The following is a 21,409-nucleotide window of genomic DNA, read 5'->3' as shown; positions in this document are numbered from 1 at the left end:
GTTTTGAATTCTGCAAATGAGTGACTGAAAGTCTCTGCTGGTAATTTAAAGTTTTTTTTTTCATTTTATCTTCTTTTCATCTAGAAAGTATGTATAGAAAATATGAGGTGGTATTCTTCATCAACTATTTTCAATTAATGGTACCTATCATTCAGTGTGACAAATGTAATCATTTTTATGAATATCTGGCTAGTGTCTATAATAATAGAGAGAGATAGAAAAATGATATCTAATGATATAAAGCTACGAATACTGAATGTCAATTCTGAGTACCTCAGTGATTTGAAATTATGTTTTATCAGATATCTCATAAAATAATCCCTGTATCTACTGAATAAATACATTTCACATAAAAAATTGTATAGAAACTTCCCCACTAAATAACTTATGGTCAGCCAGGTGCTCAATCATCCATTGTCAAAGCCGATATGTATAAAAGAATTAACTTTCCAATTACAACTCTTTGCCATAGTTGGAAAAGCAGACGGAAATGACAAATGTTTTCCTTTCACAAAATTTTCTTTCACTATGAACAATGAATTCCTCTAGCCATTATTTTCCCCGAAAGAATACATTCACATAATTTCAAACCTTATAACTGCAGAGGTGTGACAGAACCAGTCTTACTCTTGGCAGCATCTTATCATCGATTAGTGTGAGCTTGCTGAATGATTCAGCAAAGCCTAAAAGGAACAGACATTCAAAGGAAACTTGCTACATTTTTAAGCAATTCCACATAATCCTATAAGTCCTTTTTGGATTTAAATTTTGTTAAGATTCAGGTTAAAACTCCTGGTATTTTTTCAATTGCTCATCTAGAATGACTGCTCTTACCTGCTTCCTGTGTTGAAAGCTGGATAACTGTGAAATTTCTTGCCATGGTGATAGCACATCAGGAAGCCCAGGCACTGTTGTCTTATCAAACTGAAGAACTGCTTATAAATTCAATTCTATAATATTTCATATTTCTTCTTACCTAAGCCCCAAGGGTAGAGGTTAGTGCATCAATAAAATTCACAACTACAATTTGACAATGTATAATAAAGAATGTTTAAAAAAGTTTGGGGGTAGAAATTTTGAATGCAGAATCTAACACTTTATAATTTGTACTTACTGAAGCTTACTTCTGCCTCCTGAAGTTAAACCCAGAAGAAATTACATTTTTAAATCCTCATATTTGAAGGTAGCCATTATGTCCAGACTATATTTTGCTGCTTTTTTACTCCATCATTCTTAAGTATAGTGTATATAACTATAAGGGGCAAGAACTTTCTTTTTTTTTAATATAGCTAAGCCTAATTTCTGTCACAAAACACCTTCAGCCAAGTGGCAGAAATGCTATCTTAACCAGTTTAGCGTCCTTATTGGCTTTACTGTGTTTTGATTGTGTAAGTTTTGTGGAGTTTCTAGAGGACTGAGGAGTGCTTGGTCCAACACTCTGCCCACACTGATGCCCATTGAGCACTTTTATTTCTGTAGGGTATCTGATTCAAGAATGTCAATGCTACACTCTTTATCTCAACAGAAAGCTGTCTTCAAGTCCTTTGGATCTTTGGGGCTTCTCCACTTGGGTGGCAGAAAACATTTTCAATTTTCCACAAGTGCTACTCATAAAATAGATCTAAGATACTGAACTGAGTCCATTTCTTTAAATTCTCAAGTGTGTGTGTGTGTGTATCTTGTACTTCTGGACCATGCAGGCAACAGGAAAACTTTGGAACTCTACCCCAAGAGGAGAGATAAAGAGTCCTTTATGTCTGGATTTCTCAAACTTCTTTATGAAACTCAATATTTCTACTCTTCATTCCTGTTTCCTTCCCTTAGTTGTAAATTCTCTAGGTAGTATGAATGGGATTTCTTTCTTGAAGTTTTATTTTTTATACAATAAACATACATACATATCATATGTAAACATATGTGTGTGTGGTGGGAAGGAATTATGTTATTTTCTGTTATCCCAACCTCTCTTAACTTATTTTAACAGAAATATCTTAAGTCTAGTCTAATTTGACGAATGAATAAAGCCTCCAAATTATATACCAGGAATTAATTTAGGGCTTAATATGTTTATTGAATCTAATTATGAGCTCAAATTACAGAAGGAATATTTTCCTATTATTTTCTTCAGATAATTATTATATAGCTTTCCCAAGGATGGTAATTCATCTGTTGATTCTTCTTATAATCCCAATTTTTCCATAATCAGTTTTTCTGTTACCCTTAAATTTTACTTTGAATTTCTCTTTACAAAATATGTCAAGTATGTACTTTCAATTATTTGAAGGTACTTTTAGATTCCTGCCAAGAGTATGTCCATCATTGTATTACAATGTACCTTAGTTTAGAAACCAAAATCCTATCTCATAAATATAACCATCTGTTTTCTTCTCATGCCTTCTTTACTTTTAATGCTATGACTTTCAATTGAATTCCCAAATTCTTCAGTGTCATACAGAGAATATTCACTTGAAGTTATTAATTTATTCAATCTAGTGGTCATGGGTTTATTGCATTTGAAGGACATGGTAACCCCTATGGTAAAGCCTCTTAGAGGAATAATTGAACATACAATTAAAATGCTACTAACTCCTAATATTATGTACAATTGAAGCAGTGAGTGATGTCAAAAGAACAAATCTCATAAGAAATGATATATCAGTCAAGTTTATAAATAAATAAAAATTAAATCACCATCAAATATTAATTAATGTAGTAAATAATGTTCAAAAATGAGCGAGCAAGGGCTGAGGCTGTAGTTCAGTAGCAGAGTACTTGCCTATCATGTGTGAGGTACTGGGTTTGATTCTTAGCACCACACAAAAATAAAACAAATAAAATGAAGGCATGCTGTCCATCTACAACTACAAAAATATAATAAAAAAAAAAGTTTTGTTTTTTTTTTTAAAAAAGTTTCTTTGCAAACTGTTAGCAAGATGGGTAAAGGCACACAGGTGTTTATACAGAAAAGTAACAGGCCCATATTACCAGAGTAGGTTTTAAAGCAAAAGGTATGAGATGAGACCAGATCATGAACATTGTGGTGGGCCATACTAGGGTGCTTGTGTTTACTGTGAACTAGAGAGTCCTTTAAAGAATTATCAATGATGTGGGATTGAGCGTCCATTATACATTATCCTTCATATTTTTCATATGCATCATATGAAGAAAACAAGTTTCAGTAAGGTTAAGAAACTTGTTTCAAAACCAGTTGCTTCTTCCCTTGTGGATATATGACAGATATCTAAATATGGAAATTAAAGGAGAATGGACAGGAAGACTCCATTTCAAGAAAGACAGCAAAATAATGGGAACGATAAATGGATAACTGAGATCAAGGGAGCTCAAATAAATAGTGGTGACAAGTGACTGTTTCTAGTGACTGAGTATAAGGGTATGCTCTTGATTAGGCAGGGGATCCAGGAGTGTTCCTAGAAGGGAAGTTAGCTTATGTTTTAGACATGTTGACTTTAAGATCCATACGATGTATTGAAGAATAGACATAAATTAAGAAGCTGACAATATGGTTTGTTGTTCAGGAATTAAAATCAGGGGTAAAAATATAGATTTGGAAGAATCAGTGCAAATGAATGACATGAGAGTTTAAATGTAGGAAAGAAGTAGAGTGAGTATAGACCTTGAGAAAAAGAGGCATGGAAAGGAGGACCCTAAAAATGTAAGTCTGAGAAGAGACCAAGAGTAACTAACATGAAAACAAGAGCTAAAGTCAGTTGATGTTATAGAAATCTAGAGTGGAAGGTCAACATACCCAATACTGCTGAGATCAGGGAGAGAAGGCCTACACCACGCAGGGCATTGTGAAATTGAGAGGCAAATGGTTATTTTAGTGAAAGCAGGTTCTATGGAGTTCTTGGGTTCAGAAGGCTAATATCAATGGATTACTCTGGAGAACTTCTTCCCCTGTGTTCTTTGCAGAAGATCCTAGGCTCATGTAATGCTCCAGGTCTGGTTTGAAAAGTGAGGGAAGTCTGAAAAAGTTGAAAGAAAGAGCAACTAATCTTGGGCATGAAACATGTGTTTAGCAGGTGATCAGTGACCATAACCACACATATACTTTCCTAAGACTGGGGCTCATAATCCCTTCAGTGAATTTTTTTTTCTTCTTTGTAGGGGTTTCTTTAGAAAATGAAGCTTAACACATTAAGGTCAGGAGAGAAGCTTGTTATGTTATTTGAATTTCTGTAGCATGGGTCCTTTTCTTGGTCACATAATATCATGTCCTCCTAGTTGTTCTAATTTCCTTCTTCTTCTAAGCAATTATTTTTGTTGTTGTTGATATTCTTTCTCTTATTTTTGTCTCCTTTGAGACACTCATCTCATCTAATAATTTGTTGAAGCTGTTTCCCTTCTTCTTTGGCAAAGAAATCAATCGTTTTTTAGACTAAAGAGGATTCATCCTATGTTCAAATAGGGAGATGACTAAAGCCAACTCTATGTGTGATCAATTTGTATATTTGGAGGCCTTTGGTCTCAGATTGATTCATTTTCCTTTACTGCTCACCATGAAAATGTTCTTTGCAAACTGTGTAGGTAAATGAACCTTTCACTGCAGATCAGTCTCTGAGCTCCTGATCAAGAAGAAATTCAGCAGTTCTTACTTGTAACCTGCTGTCACACTACGTTCTTCTACTCTGGTTCCCTCACCTGTACGTCCTCACAATTCCTGCCACATACTTTAGGTGTTAGGAATTGTCAATCATTTACTAGCTGAGAGTCAACCCCCTCTAGAAAACACAACTCAGTGTTGACACAAATGTTAACACAGTCTAAATGTTTCCCCTTTTACTCCCTGTCCCTTGCTGGACCTGTTCGTCAAGCTTTGTTATTGAAAACTACTGGATTTTGTCTTGTCAATTGAAGAAACATTGAAAGAAAGGTTATAGGAAAGCCTTTATCTCAGTCACTATAGCACTCTGCAGATTCAGTCTCAAAGTTAATTCAAAGATTTGAAGTGTACACTTGAAGTTCATCTAAGACTCTATAGAGAATCTAAAAATCAGACCTAAATTTTGGTAAAGGGAGTTTTCAACTCATGCTTCATAATTCATTTATCACAGTAAAATTTTAATTAGAATTCTTCCCTAGGTCTTATATTTTTCAATGCTCCTGCCAGTAATTTTCTTAGTCATAAAAGGTGAAGGAAGATGTATTTCTTTTATTACCACTAACTGGATGACAATGTGCAGCCTTAGAAAATTACCTCACTAAAAAGGTTACCCTGTTACTCTTTAGGCCTTCCCTAGAGTTCTCCTTTATTAAATGGTATTACATTGCCAATATCCTGCTTCTAGAAGCTTCCTGTATACTCTAAAACAAAACAACAGTTGCCTAAAGGCCTCCTTTCTTGTCTTATGGAACAGAAGAAAAATTTCAGGAAAACATTTTTCTTTCAACTACCTTTAGAATTAGAAAAGCTTTTTAGAATAGCAAATTTTCTCCAAACTGGAATTTATATTTGAGCAAATTATTCAGAGATTTTAATTCCCGATTGTTTATATCCTTCATTCATTTAAAAATTGTTAAAACTGTATAGGTTAATAATTCTTTAAGAAAATGTTATTTTACTGTGACTGCAACAATTTGTGAAAATGTGAAACTCTAGAGTTTGGCAATTATTCTTTGAATGTATTTTTGCTTATCTGTGTGTTCAAGAAATTGTGCTCAATCTTTCAGGAGAGATTTGGTTATTCAGCTATGAATGAGTTCCACATTCAGGCAATCTTTCTGCCTGTCATATTTTCATGGAAAATCAATATACATGTTTCACAAATTGGGAATGTTCTGTAATATATTACCTATAGGCTGCCAAGTATGAAAACCTGAAAGAAATGAAAATAGATTAATGCTTTTAAAAATGCATCAGCAATTTTTTTTCTTCAATAGCTGTCTTTAAAGCAGAAATTGCCTCAAATGACTTTCTCTGTCACAAAAGGCCACTTCAGCTCTCTTCTTTGGCAAACACAGTCAGGACTATTGCTCATTCCACTATGTAGAAGTAGCACTACTATGTAGATTCCTGAAGGCTACTGAGCTGCATCGCAAATGAATGCCCTTTGTCATTCCTAATCAATAACAGGAAGAAAGTTCTGAGCAGAATTTCATACACTTTTACAGATAGAGAGGTTTCTCAGAGAAGACAGGGGGAGGACAAGGAGAAATTCTATGGCGCCCATTGTGGATAATGGAGTATTGATTATTATTGTGCCTGTGCTGGGATCATAATGTTGTGGTCACTTCAGACGTATAAGAGGATTCAGCTCAGGTGCTGCTTAAGGTACAATGAAATGATAAAGGTTTCAGAAGAGAATCCTTAATGACATGAGTTAATACAACCAAAATTAGCTGTGGTGGGCTGGGGATGTGGCTCAAGTGGTAGGGCGCTCGTCTAGCATGTGTGAGGCACTGGGTTCAATTCTCAGCACCACATAAAAGTAAAAAATAAAGATATTGTGTCCACCTAAAACTAAAAAAGTTAAAAAAAAATAGCTGTGGTTATGTAACTCCGAAAGTACCAGTAGGATACAGACATCAATATTGAAACACAAGGCTCTCTAGCTTATGTAACAAAGGAAGTCTACTAGCCTAAGCCTAAGGACTACCATGAGAAATCAATGATATCTGGTAATAATAACTAGCCATCACAGTGAGTTCACCATGCACAACAGGTGCATCTACACATCCACTTTTATTAGCTCATTTAATACTCATAACATTATGAACATTATAAGGGAAGAACGAGAAGAATCAGAATTTCTTGGACCATAAAATTATCTGTGCCTCCCTTTGCCACCCTAAGGTCAAGATTAGCATATTTTTCTATTATTTTTGAGAGGCTCAAGCCCTAAGAGGAAAATAAATGTTTTTGTCTATTTTTTTAGACTTTTGGTCAAAACCAAGAAAAATACAATAGGGCGTAAGTATCCCAGAGATGGCATTAAGACGCTAAAATATCAAAGGGGACCATGCAAAGAGGCTGTGCAAGGAGTTCTATTAGTGTTGACTCTGCAGCCGTCTCAAGGTTAAGCCAAGAGAAGATGAGAGATTTAGCAGGACGTTCAAGAGGGCAAGAATAACAATTTCTTTGGACAGGAGTTAATGTGCTGTGTTTTCTCAGTCCCTCCTCACAGGGAGAGGATGAGACTGCTTTCCCACTTCCTCAAATCTAGTGAGAGAAACTTACTGAAAACTTGACAGGTGTAGTAGATGCCGTTAGCATCCTGCCAGATCCTTTAACAGGACTTGTACAACCTGGCTGCTCGCTCTATTCTCTCTCCCCCCTCCCTCATTCTCTTTCTTTCTCAGAGGTTCTAATTCCCTAACCACAAAGCATTCCTTCAACAAATGACTGACAGAAAATGCATGCTCCCTTACATGACATTGGGACCAAATTTATGACGCCATTCCTGCTCCAAGGACACTCGTGGGATTATCTGAAACTAACCTTCAGCTAAAATCATGCTGTTTCTTATACTATCTTATTCCTTTCATTCTCCTTCTTCCTCAACAAATTAACTGTTCTCACATCCTCTCCCTAATCTTTGGTTAAAAGAATGCAACCTCTGGAAACAGGTATCTTAACTTTGTGGAACATCAAACCCACGCCTGATTAGTGCCTAGAAAAGTCTCAAGATGTGACTGTGGCTTGTATTTAGCTGCATCACGATAGGCACCAGGATAAATGGTCATGCCATGAAAGTGAGTCGCCTGCCAGCTGTCTTGGAAAAGGGTTGGCCTGATCAGGGCTATTTTCAGGGACTGAATTTACCTCTGCAGGAAGGTGACTCTGCATCAAAATACCCTGCTGCATGCATTCTCAAGCATCATTGACAATGGGTGTTCTTACAGAGACCACAAAACATCCCTTTTGAGAGAAAAGTAGATTTAAAATCTGCTACCCCCAGAGGACCCTACTGTGAAGTTACAAATTAAATAGTGATATGCAGTTTATGACTCGTTTTTCTATTTTCTCCCTGATTAAATCCTAGATCAGACAATACCCATACTTACTGCAGGGAAGGAGGTAAAGTGAAGACACTTTTCCCTCCGATTGAATGTGAGCATGAAGATTTAACATTAGAGTGGGCTAGTGTTTTAAGAAAATTCACTGTACTAGAACAGATTGCCAAAGGTAGGAGATGCTGGGAAAACAAAGAGGTGGATGGCTTCAGAACTACCTCAAATTCAGTTTATTAGGAACTTAAATATACCCAGGTCTTGAGTGGCAACAAGATGGGCAGAATCCCAATATTCCAGGCAAGAGGAATGGGTTTATATGCTAAGCTAGACAAAGGTGGCCTTTGGCCAACTAGAATGGATCTGGGCTTTTTCAAGATCTATTAATATGTCAAGCATTAGTTAAGAGACAGAACAGACATCAGTGCCCAGCATAAAATGGTTGGCTGACTATCTTAATGACTTGTTTGTCTTACAGTGTTTGAATGCTTGTCAGGGTCCCCTGGTGGGCACAGTGGTGCTTTGTAACCTAGATGGCTATAGTCATGTCACACTGGATTCTCTACCACTGCATTTCTTCTTCTTCTCCTCCTCCTCCTCCTCCTTCTTCTTCCTCTCTCTCTCTCTCTCTCTCTCTCTCTCTCTCTCTCTCTCTTTCTCTCTCCCTTTCTCTCTGTTTCTCCCTCCTTCCCTCTCTCTTCTTTTTTCAACTTGAGAGTTACTGAAAAAGTCATGGAAACCTTGACATTCATACAAAGGACAGAGGAGAATAGATCCATATAGGAAGATATGCAAAAAAATAAAGTACCTTCTGCCTGCACACTATAGATGTTTAGCTTGTTCATGAAATCTGAAGTCCTATGTCAAGATTTTCTTTCTTTTTTTTTTTTTTTTTAGGTGCTTTGTGATTTGCGATATTGCTTTAGCATTCTTTTTTTAAATTTTTATTGTAGGTTGTTCAAAACATTACATAGTTCTTGACATATCATATTTCACACATTTGATTCAAGTGGGTTATGAACTCCCAATTTTTACCCCGTATACATATTGCAGAATCACATCGGTTACACATCCACTGTTTTACATATTGCCATACTAGTGTCTGTTGTGTTCTGCTGCCTTTCCTATCCTCTACTATCCCCCCTCCCCTCTCCTCCCCTCCCTTCCCATCTTCTCTCTCTACCCCATCTACTGTAATTCATTTCTCCCCCTTGTTTTTCCCCCCTTTCCCCTCACTTCCTCTTGTATTTAATTTTGTATAACAATGAGGGTCTCCTTCCATTTCCATGCAATTTCCCTTCTCTCTCCCTTTCTCTCCCACCTCTCATCCCTGTTAAATGTTAATCTTCTTATCATGCTCTTCCTCCCTACTCTGTTCTTAGTTGCTCTCCTTATATCAAAGAAGACATTTGGCATTTGTTTTTTAGGGATTGGCTAGCGTCACTTAGCATAATCTGCTCTAATGCCATCCATTTCCCTGCAAATTCCATGATTTTGTCATTTTTTTTAATGCAGAGTAATACTCCATTGTGTATAAATGCCACATTTTTTTTATCCATTCATCTATTGAAGGGCATCTAGGTTGGTTCCACAGTCTAGCTATTGTGAATTGTGCTGCTATGAACATCGATGTAGCAGTGTCCCTGTAATATGCTCTTTTTAGGTCTTTAGGAAATAGACGGAAAGGGGAATAGCTGGGTCAAATGGTGGTTCCATTTCCAGCTTTCCAAGAAATCTCCATACTGCTTTCCAAATTGGCTGCACCAATTTTCAGTCCCACCAGCAATGTACAAGAGTACCCTTTTCCCCACATCCTCACCAGCACTTGTTGTTGTTTGACTTCATAATGGCTGCCAATCTTACTGGAGTGAGATGGTATCTTAGGGTGGTTTTGCATTTCTCTGACTGCTAGAGATGGTGAGCATTTTTTCATGATTGATTGTATATCCTCCTCTGAGAAGTGTCTGTTCAGGTCCTTGGCCCATTTGTTGATTGGATTATTTGTAAAGATTTGTTAACAGGATGTAGGCTCCCTATTTACCTCTCTTATTGTTTCTTTTGCTGAGAAAAAACGTTTTAGTTTGAGTAAGTCCCATTTGTTGATTCTAGTTATAAACTCTTGTGCTATGGGTCTCCTATTAAGGAATTTGGAGCCCGACCCCAAAATATGTAGATCAGAGCCAACTTTTTCTTCTATCAGACGCAGTGTCTCGGATTTGATATCAAGCTCTTTGATCCATTGTGAGTGAACTTTTGTTAATGGCAAGAGAAAGGGATTCAGTTTCATTTTGTTGCATATGGATTTCCAGTTTTCTCAGCACCATTTGTTGAAGATGCTATCCTTCCTCCATTGCATGTTTTTAGCCCCTTTATCAAATATAAGATAGTTATAATTTTGTGGATTGGTCTCTGTGTCCTTTATTCTGTACCATTGGTCTACTCGTGTGTTTTGGTACCAGTACCATGCTGTTTTTGTTACTATTGCTCTGTAGTATAGTTTGAAGTCTGGTATCGCTATACCACCTGATTCACACTTCCTGCTTAGAATTGTTTTTGCTATTCTGAGTCTTTATTTTTCCATATGGATTTCATGATTGCTTTATCTATTTCTATAAGAAATGCCATTGGGATTTTGATTGGCATTGCATTAAACCTATAGAGAACTTTTGGTAATTTAGCCATTTTGATGATGTTAGTTCTGCCTATCCATGAACAGGGTATATTTTTCCATCTTCTAAGATCTTCTTCTATTTCTCTCTTTAGGGTTCTGTAGTTTTCATTGTATAAGTCTTTCACCTCTTTTATAGATTGATTCCCAAGTATTTTATTTTTTTTTGAGGATATTGTGAATGGAGTGGTTGTCCTCATTTCCATTTCAGAAGATTTGTTACTGATATACAGGAATGCCTTTGATTTATGCGTGTTGATTTTATATCTTGCCACTTTGCTGAATTCATTTATTAGCTCTAGTAGTCTCTTTGTAGACCCTTTTGGGTCTGCTATGTATAGAATCATGTAATCTGCAAATAGTGATAATTTAAGTTTCATATTTTTATGCTTTTAATTTCTTTCATCTGTCTAATTGCTCTGGCCAGTGTTTCGAGAACTATGTTGAACAGAAGTGGTGAGAGAGGGCATCCCTGTCTTGTTCCAGAATTTAGAGGGAATGCCTTCAATTTTTCTCCATTCAGAATGATGCTAGCCTGAGGCTTAGCATAGATAGCTTTTACAATATTGAGGTATGTTCCTGTTATCCCTAGTTTTTCTAGAGTTTTGAACATAAAGGGATGCTGTACTTTGTCAAATGCTTTTTCTGCATCTATCGAGATGATCATATGGTTCTTATCTTTAAGTCTATTGATGTGGTGAATAACATTTATTGATTTCCATATATTGAACCAGCCTTGCATCCCAGGGATGAATCCTACTTGATCATGGTGCACAATTTTTTTGATATGTTTTTGTATCCGATTTGCCAGAATTTTATTGAGGATTTTTGCATCTAGGTTCATTAGAGATATTGGTCTGTAGTTTTCTTTCTTTGAAGTGTCTTTGTCTGGTTTAGGAATCAGGGTGATGTTGGCCTCATAGAATGAATTTGGAAGTTCTCCCTCTTTTTCTATTTCCTGAAGTAGCTTGAAAAGTATTGGTATTAGTTCTTCTTTAAAGGTTTTGTAAAACTCTGCTGTATACCCATCCGGTCCTGGGCTTTTCTTAGTTCGTAGTCTTTTGATGGCTTCTATTTCCTCGATTGATATTGGTCTGTTTAGGTTGTGTATATCCTCCTGACTCAATCTGGGCAGATCATATGACTTAAGAAATTTATCGACGCCTTCACTATCCTCTATTTTATTGGAGTATAAGGATTCAAAATAATTTCTAATTATCTTCTGTATTTCTGAAGTGTCTGTTGTGATATTGCCTTTTTCATCCCGTATGCTAGTAATTTGAGTTCTCTCTCTTCTTCTCTTCGTTAGCATGGCTATGGGTCTGTCGATCTTATTTATTTTTTCAAAGAACTAACTTTTAGTTTTGTCAATTTTTTCAATTGTTTCTTTTGTTTCGATTTCATTGATTTCAGCTCTGATTTTAACTATTACTTGCCTTCTACTTTTTTTGCTGTTGTTTTGCTCTTCTTTTTCTAGGATTTTGAGATGAAGTGTGAGATCATTTATTTGTTGTTTTTTTTCTTTTTTTAAGGAATGAACTCCAAGCAATGATTTTCCTCTTAGAATTGCTTTCATTGTGCCCCATAGATTCTGATATGTTGTGTCTGTGTCTTCATTTATCTCTAAGAATTTTTTAATTTCCTCCTTGATGTCTTCTATAACCCATTGATCATTTATTAACCTATTGTTTATTCTCCAATTGATGCAAAATTTTTCCTTCCTTCTTTTATCATTGGTTTCCAGTTTCATTCCATTATGATCAGATAGGATGCATAGTATTATCTCTACTCCTTTATAATTTCTAAGAGTTGCCCTGTGACATAATATATGATCTATTTTTGAGAAGGATCCATGTGCTGCTGAGAGAAAAGTGTAACTGCTTGATGTTGGGTGGTACATTCTATATTTGTTGATTAAGTCTAGGTTATTAATTGTATTATTGAGTTCAATAGTTTCTTTATTCAACTTTTGTTTGGAAGATCTGTCCAGTGGTGAGAGAGGTGTGTTGAAGTCTCCCATAATTGTTGTATGGTGGTCTATTAGACTCTTGAACTTGAGAAGAGTTTGTTTGATGAACATAGCTGCACCATTGTTTGGGGCATATATATTTATGATTGTTGTGTCTTGCTGGTGTATGGTTCCCTTGAGCAGTATGTAGTGTCCTTCTTTATCCCTTTTGATTAACTTTGGCTTGAAATCTATTTTATTTGATATGAATATGGACACTCCTGCTTGTTTCCGAAGTCCATATGAGTGATATGATTTTTCCCAACCTTTCACCTTCAGTCTATGTATGTCTTTTCCTATCAAATGCGTCTCCTGTAGGTATCATATTGATGGATCTTTTTTTTTTTTTATCCATTCTACTAGCCTGTGTCTCTTAATTGGTGAGTTTAAGTCATTAACATTTAGGGTTATTATTGAGATATGGATTGTTCTTCCAGCCGTATTTTTTTATTTATGTTACTTAACATGGTTTGTTTTTCCTCTTTACTTATTTTTTCCCTTTACTGTACTACCTCCCACTGTTGGTTTTCATTGTTATTTTCCATTTCTTCTTCCTGTAGTGTTTTGCCAAGGATGTTTTGAAGAGATGGTTTTCTAGCTGCAAATTCTTTTAATTTTGTTTACCGTGGAAGGTTTTAATTTCATTTTCCATCCTGAAGCTTAATTTTGCTGGATACACAATTCTTGGTTGGAACCCATTTTCTTTCAGCCTTTGAAATATGTTGTTCCAGGATCTTCTAGCTTTCAGAGTCTGTGTTGAAAGATCAGCTGTTATCCTGATTGATTTACCCCTAAATGTAATCTGCTTCCTTTATCTTGTAGCTTTTAAAATTCTCTCCTTATTCTGTATGTTGGGCATCTTCATTATAATGTGTCTAGGTGTGGATCTCTTATGATTTTGCACATTCGGCGTCCTGTAGGCTTCTAGGATTTGGGATTCTGTCTCATTCTTCAAGTCTGGGAAGTTTTCTCATATTATTTCATTGAACAGATTGCTCTTTCCTTTGGTTTGGACCTCTATACCTTTCTGTATCCCAATGACTCTTAAGTTTGGTCTCTTTATGTTATCCCATATTTCTTGGACATTCTGCTCATGGTTTCTTAACAGTCTCGCTGAGCTGTCTATGTTCTTTTTAAGTTGAAATACTTTGTCTTCATTGTCTGATGTTCTATCTTCTAAGTGTTCTACTCTGCTGGTAGTACTCTCATTTGAGTTTTTAATTTGGCTTATTGCTTCCTGGATTTTTATGATTTCTGTTTGTTTGTTTTTTATAACCTCTATCTCCCTGTATAGTTGATCTTTTGCTTCTTGGATTTGTTTATGTAATTCATTGTCGAAGTGATCTTTCAATGTCTGATTTTGCTGTCTAATATCTTCCTTGAGACTCCAGATTATCTGCAGCATGTATATCCTGAATTCTTTATCTGACATTCCATCTGCTGCAGATATTACCTCTTCTAAAGTTGAGTTGACCTGCATTGCTTGTGGTCCTTTCTTTCCTTTTCTTTTCATACTGCTCGCATTTCTTTCTGCTTGGTGAAACTGTTGTGTTATTGAATTTTCCCCCTATATATTTATATTGCTCTTGTATAGTTGCAAAGTCTCCCTTTTGTGGAGAAAGACAATGTTAACAGTTCTCAATATCATTAGTACATCATCTAAGCACACGTTTTCCTTATTATTACATTTACAGCTAGACTCTATGTCTACAAATGTTGGTTTCAATTATCGTGCACAAATATAGTCATTGGTTTCATGTAAGGCATACCATTTCTGACAGCTTGAAGAAAACTGAATTTCAGGTGTAGGATGTTATGTTTATGGGGAAAGGAGTGAGGGTATGGGGTTAATCTAACTTAGTAACTTTGGAGAGCTCTAACCAATAGATGGGTAATTTATGGAAGAATGTATAGATTCAAATTCCTATCTGTATTTATAAGATTATCCTACTTATGGATAGTAAAATTTAGGGGGTTGTAAGTGGGATAGAGGGAGTAAGAGGGAGGAAAACAAATAACAAGGAAAGGGAGAGAAAAAAGAGAGTAGGAAAAAGAAAATATGAGAAAAAAGAAAAGAAATAAAAAGGGGGAAGGGAGGTGGGGCATATGCAATTCCTCTATAGTATATTATTCTGGTGATTCAGTTGTTAAAGACCTTTTTCATGTACAATTTTTGGTTTCACATATGTTGAGGTTGCGAAGACCCGAGGGGGAAGGGTAGAGGAGACTGGGTGAATGGCTGAAAAGAGAGAGAGAAGAGAGAAAAAGAAAGAAAAAAAGAGAAAAAAAATGTCTCTCAGAACTCTGTTTTCATTTCTTCCAGTTGGTGGCGTTGTCTATTGCTAGCTTGAGTCTCTGGGTTCAGGATGGTGGTGGTAGTCAGTGTGAGAGGACTTGAGCTTCCACCTGGGGCCTCTCTACTCTTATTCTCTGAGATGTAAACCAGGTGCCTGATCAGCTGCAGAACCGCACTGGTAACCACGCCAGTCAACTGGTTGGTGGGATTTAAGGATTGGTGGGATTTTCCAAGATGAGTTCCATCAGTTTTTCTCATAAGGTGTTTGATGAGGTGGGGGTGTTGGGGAAACCTTATGTTTGTCAAGAGCTCGGTCAGGTGACCGCAGGGGCGGGTGTCAGGGCCCCTCCTCCAGTTGGAGTGGTCTGTCTACTGCACCCATGGGAAGCTGGGCTCCTCCAACTGGGGAGGTCTGTCTACCGCGCAGGCGAGCTGCTGGGCCTGTTCTCCAGGTCGCAGGTCTGCCTACCTTGTAGGAGTGGGCAGCAGCTGTGCCTTTCCTCCAATTAGGGTGATCTGTCTACCACGCTGGCGGGCCGCTGGGCCTGTTCTCCAGGTTGCAGGTCTCTCGAGATTTTCTTAAAAGGAGGATGTACATTTTTTTGATCGTATCTTCTTCTGGCAAACTCCATTGCATCAACTCCTTTACATCAACATTCTCTTTTCAGGCGTTTTCAACAAAATTAATCACTGTCAAAAAAAAAAAAAAGTGTAATGGACATTTCTATACATTGTCCAGGATGTGACATCTTTTGTCCTTTGATTGATGAAGAGTTTAATGACCAGCAGACAGCTCATTTAAAACACACAACCATAACACCCAGCAATAAGCCCAGCATTGTCCAAGTCATCTTCAGCATCAAAGTCCAATAGTTTCGACAGCTGTGGAAGCCACATGCCTGGCAGCAGGATTTGATGATCTATGGAAGTAATAGTTCATGGATTCCATGGTGTGTCTTGTGTAGTTCACATTCCATTTATTTCTTCCTGTTTTTGTAACTAGTTTCTTCAGACTTTGCACAGATTCTACCAAACAGCATTCAAGAATATCTTTTGTGGGATTTGGGATACAGTTGAGAAGTAGAATATATGCTTAGTATGTGCAAGGTTCTGAATTAAATCTTCAGCACCACACACTCAGACACTCACACAGATACAAACACACAATCTCTTTTTTTCTTAAATAATCTAGAATTAATTTTGGAGACTTTATTATGAATCTTAAATAAAGGATCATTTAAATTTAATAAAATTAAATAAATAAAATTCAATGATATTCTAGGTGTCATGGAGAGGATGACATTATAGAATGAAAGTCCTGTATAACCTTGTTATTTTTCTTCTTTTCCACTCACTTATTTTTTTCTTCCTCTTCTTTCCTCCATAAGGTTCAAACATTGTATCATGCTTTTATTGTGAAGAACAGATCAACTCATGCTATGAATTATTTGAATATGAGAAGTATCTCCCTAAGATTCATGTACTAAACAATGGGTCCTTGGGTGGCACACTTGGGAGGTCCTGTGGACTTTTTTAAAAATAATTTCTAGTTGTAAATTGATATTTAATTTAATTTATTTATTTATATGTGGTACTGAGAATTGAACCCAGGGCCTCATACATGCAGGCAAGCACTCTACCACTGAGCCACAACTCCTGCCCTCTTTGGACCTTTTAAGAGGTGGAGACTATCAAGGAGGGGTGATGAACTCATACATAATTTTGGGGACCCCAGGCTCTTGTCTTCCATTTCTTGGCTCATAAAGTGAGCAGTTTGCTCCACTGCATGCTCCTGATATGATGTACAGTCCTTACCAGAGGATCAACATAATGGGGCTACTTAATCTTAAACTGGAATGTCCAGAACTATGAGCCAAAATAGCCTTTTTCTCTTTATCAGTTAATTGCCACAGGTATTTCTTTATAGTGATGGAAAGCTAACATAACTCATTTAATGTCCCTGTTTATTCTTAAAATGTGCCTGCCTTTATGAAGGGATCTCTAACCAATAATGCACAAACATCTTCAGAGCAATTAGGGTAATAAAAATGTCAAATGAATGAATAAATGAATAAATGTCTATTACATGTATATTGCCCACATTTGTCTAAACTTTGAATACTATCTCAAACCTAACACTTTTATTACCATAATTTACAATTACTTTAGACTACTATGACTAATGTTATTCAAAATTTTAGTACATACAGTGAGTATCATGGTATGTTTAATTCCATCATAGCCAATATTCTGACAAACCAGCTCAGTAACTTAATTTTAGAAGACATATTTGCAAATATACAATTTATTTTCTTTTTAGATACATTGAATAGAAAATTTGTCAGCCATATTGAAAAAGCTTAGTGTTCATATCTTCAAGATTATTATGAGAAATAAATACGATATGTGATAATAATGACTAACAACTATTGGGAGTTCACTGAATACACCATGCTCTTCTAAGTTTACTACTTATTAACTCACTTAGAATTCATGACATGTTATAAAAGTAAGCAGTGTTACTATCCCCATTTATTAGATGAAAAATTTGAGGAACTGTATTGATATTTCCCAGCTCAATTACATGGGACATGGTAGAGTAAGCTTTCAGAAAGAAATACTAAACAGCATATTATAAAGACAGAATGAAAAGCGAGCTTTCAAACCCTGACTCAGGAGTTCAGTCCTATAACCATGGGGCAAGGGTGCCTCTTGATGTAAATGGCATCTGTACTGTATAAGATGAAATAAGTACTTCCAAACTGTCCATTTTCCTTATTCTTTTATACCCTTTCAGATGAAATCTTATAATATCATATATACCATTTGACAATACAACTTTGAAGTACTACTAACTTTTTCCAGCCAAGAATATAAGGATTAAAACCATACCACACCAATACAAAAGTTAAATGGTTTTCAAATTCTCATTACTTCCAAGATTCCAAGCTTAAGTTCTTGACTTGACAGTCTTAAACCAATAAAATAGAAATTCAGTTTCCATTTCTCTTCTATTCACTCTGCTTTAACCTCAAAATACATAGCCTCCTTTTCTACAATTACACTGAAATTCTCATGGTAACTTTATAGCCATTTTAAGGGGATTCTTAACAATTTTCCTTCATCTCTCTTTTCTAAATTCTTTCCCTTTCCTTTATCCTTGTGTCCAAATACTCCCAAATCTCTGTTCATTCAGCACTCTGTCACATGTTGGCTCTTTGTATTCTTTTCATTTTCTAAATATCCTTGACAGATGTACATTGGATCCACAGTTTCCTTGCTCTACCCTGCTTCCCTCTACCAGCTTCTGTTCATGGTCTCCTCTATCACTCCTATGCGGATGCCTCACCAGTAAATGTCAGCCTTTATTCTAATTGCCCAAAGGTACAGCTAGCAGGGCACAGTCTTCAGAATTGAACTCACTGCTATCTGCCTTTTAAATCTGTGGCCTTAACCTTTATGTCTAATAAGTTTCTAGTTTGGGTTATAGGACATCTCCACTGGGATCATCTGCAGCCACTTTAAATTTAACAAATTTGTCTTTGGTTGATCCTTTTCTTATTCTTCTTTATGAAACACTCTTTTCTTTATTGCCTCTTTCCTTAACATGCTAAATGCATCACTATGTGCTCCACATTTTCTGTGACAATTCTTTTAATTCTCTACTGAATTCACACAGTCTAGGAATTTGCTAGTCCAAGCCTAAAGAGAAAACCTCATAATTGATTTGCTTATCCTTGCCCACTTATTCATTCTCAGTGCTAAGGTCTTGTTTTCTTCAAGCAAACTTTCTTGAGCTCTTCTTAAGAAATCATTATTTGTTAGTCTTACACCTAATTTCGCAAACAGGTATCTATCTAAATGCTGATTTTTTTTAAAAAAAATTAATTGGCTGTTTTATTTAACCAGAGTTCTAACTATATCTCCAACATGGATCCTTAAAATAAGTAAACCAGTTTTTCTTTTATTATTTTTACATATTATCTTATTTCTGTCTCTATTACTTGCCTAGGATCTAAACTTCAACTCATATTCATCTTTAATAAAATAATCTTTTCTACTTTGATGCCTTACATTGTCCCACATATCTGATTACAATTTTGATTTGTGTTATTCTCTCCTTTTACTCCACAGGAACATAAACATAGACTGAAAAAGAGTTTCAGTGTTAGATGAAATTAGCTTCATTTTATGAATAAGGTCATGTCTTTTTGAGAGGTTCTGCTTAATTCCCGGATCCTTGAGGGCGAGTTCTCTCCTTGGCATTCGTCACAGAGGATTTGTCCTCAATAGTTGCTTGGGGAAAATGTGTTGGGTTTATTTTGATATAGAAAAGGGAAGAAGGTCTTGGTACAGTTTGATTTTCACTGCTTAGGCAAAATCCTTTCAAACCAGCCTCTAGAAATGCTAAAACAACAGAGTAATGAGTCATTAATCTACCTTCCAGATCTTGCTAATATAAAATTTATGACTTTGGTGAGTGGCTTTCAATACTGCTGATACCATCTGCTACTCTTTCCTGGTTGAGTCACATAATACTGCTTTTCCTCAAAAGGAAGAACGATGAATATGAATCCATGTAACATACTAGTCAAAAAGAACCAAGCGAGGGCCTGAATGAAAAAGGGAAATTAGTTCATTAAGTAAAAATTATTGTGAATGCCTAGAATGAATATAATAATAAACTTTATTGTTTTCGTTTTTGCAAATTATTCTGTGTAATATTGGTAGTTTGCAATATGTCTTCACTGTTCACATACTGTAAAATTTGACTTCTAAGTCATTCTTTCTGGAACAGATATTCTTGAAATGAATATTATTCAGGAATGACACCAAGAAAAGGCAAACACTTTGTATTAGTTTGTGTTCCAACAAGAGATACACTTCTCCATTGATAAAATATTATTCATTTTAAAATTTTGTTGCTCTAGTGTCTTGCAAGATGCTTATTAGGTGAAAATGGTACACATTCTCTATGTCTTGTTATATTACTCTATAAATATAGTCTTAATATAGTCATAACTATGGCATAAATTGTCTTAAAATAGGAATTGATGCTGATGTTATGAATTGTGATTTATTTAACTTTCCTATACATTGATTGCACATTATACTAAACATCTATTTGACTGGTTTCTCCACTGAATTTGTGGAGACTCAGTGACCACACAACCTTATAGTAATGTACTCTTTACTATGCCTCAGAAGAGTACAGAGCATCCAGCATCCCCTTCCTCTCTTTTCTCTATTTTTACACCAACATCATCTTGGCTGCTAAAGTTTTAAAGTTCTGTCTATTGTGCACTATCTATCTATTTGTTCATTTTTACACCAGTATTGCATTGTCTTGATTACTGGAGTTTTAAAGTATGTCTTGTCTTGGAATCTGAAAGTATATGTTCTCTGACTTTTCAAAATATATTTTTAGTTGTTGGTGGCCCTTTATTTTATGCATTTATTTATATGCAATGTTGAGAATTGAATCCAGTGCTTCACACATATGAGGCAAGTGCTCTACCACTGAGCCACAACCCCAGCCCATATCCTCTGACTTTGTTCCCTTTTTCCTCATGCTTGCCTGGCCTACTCCAGATTCTTCATATTTTCTATATACTTTGCAACCAGGGGAGGGAGGGGAAGGAAGGGGGAAGAGGGTAGGAAAGATGGTGGAATGAGTCAGACATCATATTACCCTAAGTATATGTATGATGACATGAAAGGTGTGAAAATACTTTGTGTACAACCAGTGACTTGAAAAATTGTGCTCTACATGTGTAATATGAAATTAACTGTATTCTGCCATCATACATAAACAAATCAGAATAAATAATTAATTTAATAAAAAAAGAAAATGGTTTGCTGTAATTTTTATTATATTGAACCTTGACATTGGAAATATAGTGATAAATGTTGGAATGATAGGCATCATAATGCTATTGGATTTCAATCCATGTACATGGAATGAACTTTTCAAAGGTCTCCTTTTATTTCACTCAGCAGTCCTGTATAGTTTTGTAAATGATAACATCTAATAGTATTAAAGGACTTATATTTAGATACTTATTTTCGTGCCCTTGGGAATAGTATTTGTTCAATTATCATTTTCTGATCATTTCTTGCTAAAATATAGAAATATCATTGAATTTTCCATCTCCTCATCATGCTTTTGTATGAAAAGAATTCACATCTCTGTGCCAAAGGTGGACCTGTGTGGTGATACTGGCATAAAGGATTTTGTGTTTTACTAAAGCTTTTGTTTTTGCTTTTTCTTATTTCCTTCCTTTTTAATAAAAACATAAATACTCATAAATGTAGAACACTTTTAGTAATACTAAGAAGAAAATCAGTCAGAAAATATCTCATTCCTCAAACACAGACGAGCAGGAGGAGCTTGCTTTGTTCTGAGAAGCTCAGAACCTGTTTCCTGACAGGTGAACAAACTCTCTTGTACAGGTTCTTAATTGTA

This window comes from Callospermophilus lateralis, chromosome 8, assembly GCF_048772815.1.
Source record: "Callospermophilus lateralis isolate mCalLat2 chromosome 8, mCalLat2.hap1, whole genome shotgun sequence".
Classification (NCBI taxonomy): domain Eukaryota; kingdom Metazoa; phylum Chordata; class Mammalia; order Rodentia; family Sciuridae; genus Callospermophilus; species Callospermophilus lateralis.
The sequence above is the reverse complement of the archived record's forward strand: the minus strand, read 5'-3'. Positions refer to the sequence as shown.